The sequence below is a fragment of the Chamaea fasciata genome, unplaced genomic scaffold (assembly GCF_029207755.1).
Source record: "Chamaea fasciata isolate MVZ Bird 193981 ecotype frontalis unplaced genomic scaffold, bChaFas1.0.hap1 SCAF_5, whole genome shotgun sequence".
In the NCBI taxonomy this organism is placed as follows: Eukaryota; Metazoa; Chordata; class Aves; order Passeriformes; family Sylviidae; genus Chamaea; species Chamaea fasciata.
The window spans coordinates 21,593,698-21,603,071 of record NW_027094090.1 but is presented as its reverse complement, the minus strand read 5'-3'; positions in this window follow the sequence as shown (position 1 = coordinate 21,603,071).

The window sequence follows — 9,374 nt, the reverse complement described above, 5'->3', positions numbered from 1 at the left end:
ACAGGTCACATGGAGAACTGAGCTCACAGCTGGGTGTCAGAAAATCCTGAGCCCTAATCCTACTCTGACAGCTCCCTGTTACAAGGCATGGTGTTACCTCAAGGGCACTGAGCACGTTTTGTCAGCTTCCTCTCTGTAGACTATAAAAACTCCTCCAGACTGGCCTTTGCTCCAAGAAAATGTCAAACATTATTAAACTGGCCCTTAAAAATACATAGGAGATGGACCTCCTACTCTCCCTAAACAATGTCCATTGGAAAGACTTATTTAGTACTTTGTCATCTTCTTAGGTAAGAAGTGATTATATATCAACCACGCTGGACATGGAAGACCATTCACACTGGATAGCTATCATTTGACTGCCTCAGAGTGGCAGTGAATGGCCTTATCTGTGAGTGACTGTATAGCACGTCAATACTACAGCTTGCTGTGTCTCATTCTAATACTTAATTAAATGCAGGGTGAGCAGACCTGTTCAATGCAGAGGGCACCAGGTCTTCAGACAGCCACCCCCAGGGCCCCAGCTCCTTGCCCACATCAGCCAGCTGTGATCCCACCTACAGACTGATTCTGAAGCAATTAGCTTTCCCCCCTGCAGTGAGTTTCTCCTCAGCTTTATGTAACTGCGAATGTGGGGCCTTTATCGCATTTGGGGATCTGCATTACCCATTATCTGAGACTGCTCTGCCTTTGGTTGTCTGATTCTGTCTCGTCCTTGTATTGACACTAGCAGTGCCACCTGGGATAAAGTGGCAAGAGGGTGATAGATGCAGAAGCTCTTTCATCAGAGATGGGTCAATTCAGCACTTCCAGGGTGGAATTTCTGGGTCTCCAGTGCTGCTGTTGTGGTGAGACTGAGAGCATGAGATGGCTCAAAGCAAAGATCTGAACTCTGTCATATTGCAATGAATGTTTAAACACCTGCTTTCCACAGAAGCTCAAATCAGCTTCTTTCCAAGATGATAAATATTTAACCCCTCCTCCAAATGGAGCAGGGGTCTCAAAAGATTTTTCAATTTGACTATAGCTTTTTTAATAGGATAATTTTTTCTTTTACATTCAAGGTTAATGCATCTCTTGGGCAAACTCAGGGTCTCTCTCTCTCATTTGATTTTAAATTAAGAAGTCTGGAGAGTTCATTACTTCTGGGGAAAATAATAAAACTGCTCAGTTCTTCAACAAGCCATGAGGTGGAAAACTGCAGGACTGTTCAGTCTTCTTGCTGCATGGTGGGGGAGCTGAAATGATCTGTGAAAAGATTCAAATGTGTTCACCTTGTTCCAGTATTTGTCAGCAAAGGATGCTGCCTGCTGTCCTGAGGTCATGGGAGGTTTCCAGGGCCTTTCCTGGCATTTAAAAGCAAGCGGTGGGCTTGAGTAGTTATTTCTGACACAGAGTATCATACTTTAAAAGCAGAACATCTGGTTTAGTTGAAACCAGCTGGGGTTGACCTGAAGGCAAATCAGGAGTTGCATAATTACACTTAGCTTCTAAGTGAAATTAGGGATTTAGTCTGGAAATTCCATTGAAGCTATCACTCTACTCTGATCTCCTGCCTCTTACACCAGCTATATTATAATCCTTCAAAATGCAAACACTGAGCTAACCAGTGCTGGCAGCGTTTCCTTCATGGTATCTGTACAGCTGCATTTGAGCAGGGCCACACTGTGCTGCAGAGGGGAATATATTCAAATAGATGAGGAAGAAAAGATGCTACACACCAGCCCAGTAAGGACATCTACCTTGAAGTGAATCCAGAGGAGGCCATCAAGTTGATTAGAGGGATGGAGCATCCTTCCTGTGTGAAAAGGCTAAGATAAATGGGACTGTACAGCCTGGAAAAAAGGTGGCTTTGGGGCCACCTAATTGCAGCCCCCCAGTACCTCAAGGGAGCCTACAAGAAGGTTGGATGTGATTTTTGAAGATCAGATAGTGGCAGGACAAGGGGAATGGCTTCAAACTGAAAGACAGCAGGTTTAGATTAGATATTAGGAAGAGATTCTTTATTGTGAGGGTGGTGAATCACTGGAACAGGTTGCTCAGAGAATTTGTGGGTGCCCCAGCCTAGAAATCTTTAAGGCCAAATTGGATGGAGCTCTGAGAAACCCAGTCCAGTGCAAGGCGTCCCTGTCCACGGCAGGGGGTTGGAACTAAATGATCATTAAGGTCCCTTCCAGCTCAGGCTCTATGACTATGATTTTGCCTTTCCCCCAAGTGGTGTGTGAAGGATCACCTGCTGTGCGGCAGAGGTGAACACCACCCTGCCAGTGATCTGACTTCTCACTTGAAGGGCTTTCTCACCAGCTTGGCCTCCATGCTGTGCAGCACCAAGAGAAGCTTGACTGTGGTCAGGTTTTTTTCTTTCCATATCTCTTGCCATTCCTCCAATTACCACTTCCAAAATTATGAAGGAATATGCTCCAACCCTTCTGTTTTCTTCTGCTGACCCTTCCCTTCATTGCAGTGTTTTGCAAAGAAGAGGGTTGATTTTTTCCACGTTTGCTTTGGGACATTTGTCTGTTTAATAACTCTCTCAGAGACATAATCAGTGTGATTTGAATGTTATTGGCTTGGGCTCAGGGGCTCTCATCAATGTCAATCCTTTCCTCACATGCCTGTCTGCTGAAGTCCACATTTTTATGTCAAAAGACACCCTGCAACCTTTTTTTATCCTCTTTAATCCTCATTTGGCATTGCTCAGGTAATGGGAGATGAAAGTACCTGAGGTAAGGAAAAGCCAAGCCAAACCATGATGACAGTCTGAATCAAAGCTTCATCAAGCTGCTTTTTTCTTCCCACTAGCTCTGAACCAAAACAAAGAATTAAAACATCTTTTCATTTTATGTCTCACGACTGATAAAGAATATTCTTTCCTAGTCGATGTCACACAATTCCTCAGTTGACATCCCTCACTGTGTTTCAGGTAAAGGGTCATGTCCTTGTGGTTGTGGTATCAAGCCCCTCAAGATCTAAGCCCCCCAAAATTTGAATCAAATGGAATTTTTTTTTGTTGCTGTTAATCAGTAGCTAGAGCTGGACAGTTATGAATAAGCAATTGCATTGTGAACATCGTGTGCTTGACTAATCTTTTAAGGGAAAGGGAAGACAGTCCCAAGCTGAATGGGCTGTTTGGACAAGAGCCACCAGGAGTGAAGTCAGCAGAACTGAGCAGTAACTGGGGGAAAGGTAATTCCAGCAGTGGGAGATCCTGACCACCAACCCACTGACCACCTACTCCAAATGAACCCAACTCAAATGGAGGGCAGAACTGTGCATGCAGACTAACATGAGAATAAGAGAGATAACTTGGAAATAGAAGTTTCAGTACTAATTAATGAAAAAGTTATGTAATCTGTAACCAATGAATGCTGATGCCTTTGTTAAAATGTATAAATAGCATAAAGTTTTGATGATTGAGGACCCAGCCTTTTATGAGTTACATCCCAGCTCCCTACTTTGCACAAACTAGAGTAAAAAGGAGAAATACCTCAGCTCAGCGTTAATTGGTAACAAGCCTGCGTTTGGGACAATAGCTAGAAATGTGACAAACATAAATGAGAGGCTTCCTTGGTATATAAAGATAAAACTGAAACTTCCACTGTGAATCTAAATAAATGTGCTTCAGCATTAATTTCTTAAAAGCAAAACACTCACAAAGCATTTTTAATATAGATTTGCCTCTGTTCTGTATTCTAAAAAATCTTTTTTACAGACTTTATTGGAAAGCAGTTACATAATCACCTGCACCACATATAAAATACATAATTGTATCTTGGAGGACAAAATAGGCTTGTTCCAGTAATAAAAATTCTCAGTAGAATTTTATAAATACAGTGCAGCATGCAGAATCAGCCTTTTTTAAAAATGCCTTCTCCAGTATAACAGAAGTATGCGTGTCTTACAGCTGCAGTCTCTGGTCAGCCTAACAATGACCCCTGTTACTAATGCCAAATGTTTTGCCAGTTTGGAAGAACCACCAAAACTGTAGCAAGAACTTGTGGAACTCTTGATGTAACCTTGTACACACCGATACCCTTCTGTGTAATGGGGCCCTGCTTCAGATAGCCTAGCAAATCCGTTCTGAACTCTGTGACTCCAGTCTTTGTTTTGCCCTGTGAATTCTGCCAAACCCTTGTGTGCCGCAGCAGAGAAGGGGGCTCTGTACACACTGCAGATTGCTTCAGATGCTCCCATCTGCAGTGTAAGCTTGTATTTTGTGTATCAGCTGTGTGCTTCTCTGAGTTAGCAGCATACACTTCAGAAGAGGAACAGTGATGAAATGCAGAGCCAATCTCATAGCACAGGTAGCTATGGCACAGGGGAGCTGCTCAGTGGTCATTATGAAAACTAATCGTACAGGGACTCACTCTGCAGACTAATAACTCTATTCCTGTGGTTGAAGTATCACACCAATTAAACACATATTCTTCTCTGGGACTGAAACTATTGCTAGGGAAGTACAACAGTACCTCTGCACTTGCTGCTGCAGAGCTCCCATCCTGCCTGTTTCCAGGACATCTGAACAGCATGCTCATGCATGCACAGAACAACTAGTATTTAAACGAAGCAAAAAAAAAAAAAAGGTGTTAGTACCTCTATGAGCTTCTGCTGAGCAAGACCTAAAGAAATTGTGTAGGGTAGAAACCTTTTGCCAGTTTCACTCAAATTAGCAACACAAAGGACAAAGGTGTTGTTTCTTTTTCCTTCTTTAATGAAACAAAATAAACACCCGCCTTCAAAGTAATAAAACAGGAGGCCAGATTTAAAGACCTGTGCTTGCCCTTGTGTTTCTTAGAAGCCTTCTCTGTCTCCATGTTGACAGTGCAGCTGTTCACTGAAAATTATGCAGAAAGATTAATAAAATCTTAGCTGGAATCTAAAAACATATGGCCAAGTCCAAAAGATTTTTAAGTAAGCATGGGTCATGTGGTTCAGATGCAATAGCTGACACATTTTTACCTTATGGCTGTAGTAGTTAGCAAGTGCAAATTGTAAAAAAAGAAATTTAATAGAGGAAAGTAAATTAATCTGACTTCAGCAACATCCTGTCACAATTTCTAATGTCCCATGATGATCCAAGAGGCTGGAGAATATAGTGTGACTATCATCCAGCAGCAAAAATATTATCGCACACTTCAAAGCTACTGTCTGCCTTTCCTCTAACAAAGTCAGAGCTCTAACGAACACCCTGTTGAAAACAGGATGACCTCTTTCAAATTGAGATGACAGAGACAGACGAGGCAGTAAGACGAAACCAGCAGAAGCCAGCACACATAGAGCTGCAGTAAATCTAAGCCATAAACAGAATGTCTCCTGTACTTCAAATCTTCCAAGAGCCCTGCACTTTCTGAAAGCAGGGCACCTTTGACCTTGCAGACCTATAGGCAGTCAGAGAAGCAACAATTCTGGTGATTTTAAAATGACTCACGCCCATGAAACTCTCTCTTTTCACGTTTGGGGAGGAATGCGTGGCTGTCGGCGGGCAGCCCGGTGCAGCCCCGGGCACAGCCACATGATCGGGCTGCCCACACACTGCTGCAGGACTCCCCGTTCAGGATCAGTTAAGCTTCTGACACCGTCACTCACACTGAAGTGCTCCTGATGGGAGCTGTGCTGCAAACCTGGCTTGTAAACCAGGGGATTAGCAACTAGTCTGTAGGTCCCAAACCTCCTGTCTTTCACATAGTGTATTAGAACATTTTTAGTTTATTAAAATTAAATCCATGGGGAACTGCATGCTGTGATTGGGTTTCCAAAATATTAAATCAAAGCCCGTTTGATACAACACTAGAGCATGACCCAATATTTGCACACACAATTAATCAAACTGCTCAGATAAACTGCTTCACAGCAGTTATGATTCATGTCGCTTTGATTTTCATTTTGAGAACTTAAAAATAGCTACTGATTCTGAAAACCAGACCTTGTAGAAATGAAGTCTTACCTAATGTTTTTCTTCTAAGAACAGATAACTAAATTTGAACAAGGAAAACGGCATTTAAAAATATTTTAAGTGTCACATGTCTGGACTGCAGAACATGTCTGGACTAGATGTATTTATACGCATTGTGCTATTAGCACCATTAGAAAAACGAGCAGCTGAGGCACAGGGCAAGACAGATTTGGTTTCACTTAAAACACCTGCATCTAAGTGTCTGAAGTGCAAGATGGCACCTGCTCAGTGTCTACATGCTCATTACAGTGGGTGGAGATGAGTAAGGGTCAGAAGAGTGACTGAGTTGGACAAATGCAGGATTCTACTTGCAGCTGCATCCCTGATTGCTCAGTTACACATCACATTTCTGAGAGAGCACAGCTACCCCTCCTGAACACTGGGCCATGGGGCCTGGTGAATGGGACATGACCCCGACACTGTTCTCTGTACTTTCTGTACACACTGCTGAGATAACCTGTGCAGACAATCTGCCCTGATGGATGGCCTGGTGACTCTTTGGAGTCACCTTCAAAGAAGCACCAACAGAGAGCCTGCTTGAGGTTACACAAGATGCCTGTCACACACAGCAGCAATTTCATTCAGGGCTCTTTCCTCCTCCTAACAACCTGAATTCGTTTTATGGCAAAGAATGGACAAGACAGCAAATGTATAGATAGCTTGACTTTTCTGTCCTTCAGAAGGCACTAGTTCTATCTAGGCAGAGAAGGAATATTTGAAGAATGGGCCAAAGGTTAAGAGGCTTAGTGCTGAAAATGGCATGGGGAAGGACAGAGGGAGGCATATAATCTAGTTGTGGTGGAAAGTCAGGAACTACTGGAAGATCTGTAATGATTTCATATTGCATCACTCTTCTGGAGGATTTTAGGACCAACAGAAAAGCTGTTCTGACTGAAAACACAAGGGATGCAACTAACAACTTGATCTACCACAGTATTTGATTTCAGTCAGGAGGTTGAAATTACAGCCTTTCAGAAAACAAAGATACCGTGTGATACAAGTAACGCTGTGACAATTCACTTCTGCTTGGCAGAATACACAGGTCTCACCAAATCCTCCCCAATGCAGCACAGCTGAAGGTAACTCAGGTAAAACCTATCATCCAGGGCACAAAGTACAAAGAATCTGCTCTGAGCTCATTCCCAGTCCAGGTATCATCTCCAGACTGGACAGGCAGCCTGACTGAGGATGCATATCTTATATATAAAATGTTGGAATGATGATCAGCCTGACTGGTTGCTGCCCAAGGTGTGCAAAGTTTCCTGAGATTCGTAAGCCAGGAGAGTGAGCACACACAATGAACCAGGCAATGTGCCCAGTACCAAAGAAAGGCTGTAGTATTTTTTTGTTTGTTTGTTTTCTATGCCAGCAGTGCTCTGTGTTGGGTTGATTCCTTGAAGAATGCCTCTTGGATTACACCTATCCTTAATCAGCCACCCACCTCTCACAGCGGACATGAGAGCAACCAGCAAAGTGTTTTCTAAGTGGTCATTAAGGATCTCTGTTGTTCTTCACCTTGGTACATAGGTAAGACCATTTTTTTCCCAAAGGGAAATCCGCATCAGGACAACTTCTGCTGCCTTGAAATGTGTTAGCACACAGCTGTTGTTAAGCTGCTGAAAGTTTTTGTGCTAACTGTATTTCTACCAGGAGGTTTAGGGGCATTGTTAGTAAAGACAAGAATGGTCAAGTAGTAAGGGCTGAGATGTGATAACATCTGAGTTATCCAGGCAAGACATTAGTGCAGTGTGAGTCAGAAGAGTATCCCAGCTCCTGTAAGGCAAGCATCAAAGATAGTACAGCAGAAAAGGGATCCTTTAACATTACAGAAAGATTTCATACTTTTTCTTCAACCAACGGCAGGCCTGAGCACTGTGAACACAACTGACAGCAGAGAAGTTTGCTCTCCAAAAACTCCTACACTTCTTACCTGTCTTGGAGACAGCAGGTGAGTTTCAGTAACATATCCTCTAGGGATTAGATACTAGAAGCTACTACAGGTGAAAAAGACTAACTAGCATATTTCTGCTTTAACCATGGGCCTTTCACAGTCATACACAGCAGATGGACCACAGAAAACGCGTTTTATGTTAATTGGGTGTAGTCTGCTTTTTCCATTTCATTTTAAATTTAAAAATAAAGCCAGATTTTCTGACAGTTGGAGAGCCATAAACCTGAATTGACTATATTCTGAGGATTATTTCTTCTCTTGATTATTAAATAAGCACTGTTTTGGTCCAAAGAACTACTACTCTGTAGTATTACCCAGAAAAGAAAGAGAACAGAAAATGTGCAAGATTCTCAACAGTTTATCAGCCCGTGCTCCTTGTATCTACCAACAAGCGCTCAAAATCCAGCCCAGATGCTCCAGCAGTTCCCTGGTTTTTGGCACCAACATCCAGAAGAGCCAATTCCCAATTCTGTGTTCCTGCCAATGTCATTTAAGCAAATACTTTGTGTCAGATATATGATACAACCATTATCCTATTTCTTAAGCTTTAAACATCAGATTTAGTTGTGTTCCCGAAGTGGTACATGCAAAAATATAATGCTGGTAATGTCTGTTTTTTTAAGCAAAACTTGCACTCCCTCATCTAGTCCTTAAGTAATAAATTTAGAATTCATACTGCACAAGTAACCAAACTCAAGATGATTAAGCTTCAGGGAGAAAAAAGCACACACATGAAGTAATGGCTCAAGAATTCCACTCTAGAGAGACTCCAAAAACCCTTTAGAGCACAAGAAAAAAGGCCTTAAAAGTATATTTGTTGGTACTAATAGATTAAAAAAACCCAGAAAGCAACTCACAATAAATGTAACATATCAAATTGCCTAATTTCAGGCACTGTTTATAGATGGGTAAGTCCTGCAGTTATTATCTCAAAGTATGTTAGAGAAAAATTTGAGTAACTCATAAATTACTAGTCTAATTCATTTTAGCAGGTTACACCTGCAAATACTGTAAAATTCAGCATAAAATAAAATCTGTCAGAAAAACATCCCGCTAATTATATTTGGGCAATGATTCTATTTCTCAACATGTATCTGAATTATTTTCAAACCTGTGATTTCAAACAACCAATGGTTTGGGTTTTTTCTCAAGCACAACACAGTGGACAAGCCATAGCAATTTGGCAATTTAGAAAAAAAAAGGAAGCCAAAAAGGCTCCTTCACAACTGGGTAAACATCCTCAAACTTTCAAAGACTGCCTTAGATATGTCAGGCTAGAATCTCTGACAAGGTAGTTAAAACACAGATATTAAACTTCCCCAGCTCACGTCCTAGTCCTTACTACCACATCCTTTCCATCTTCTCACTCACAAGAAAATTCCAGGCAGTAAACAAATACATAGCAACAGGAATCCTTGCTGCAGTGCTAGAGGATAACACTGGTCCTTTGAGAGACAAAGGCTGAGTATG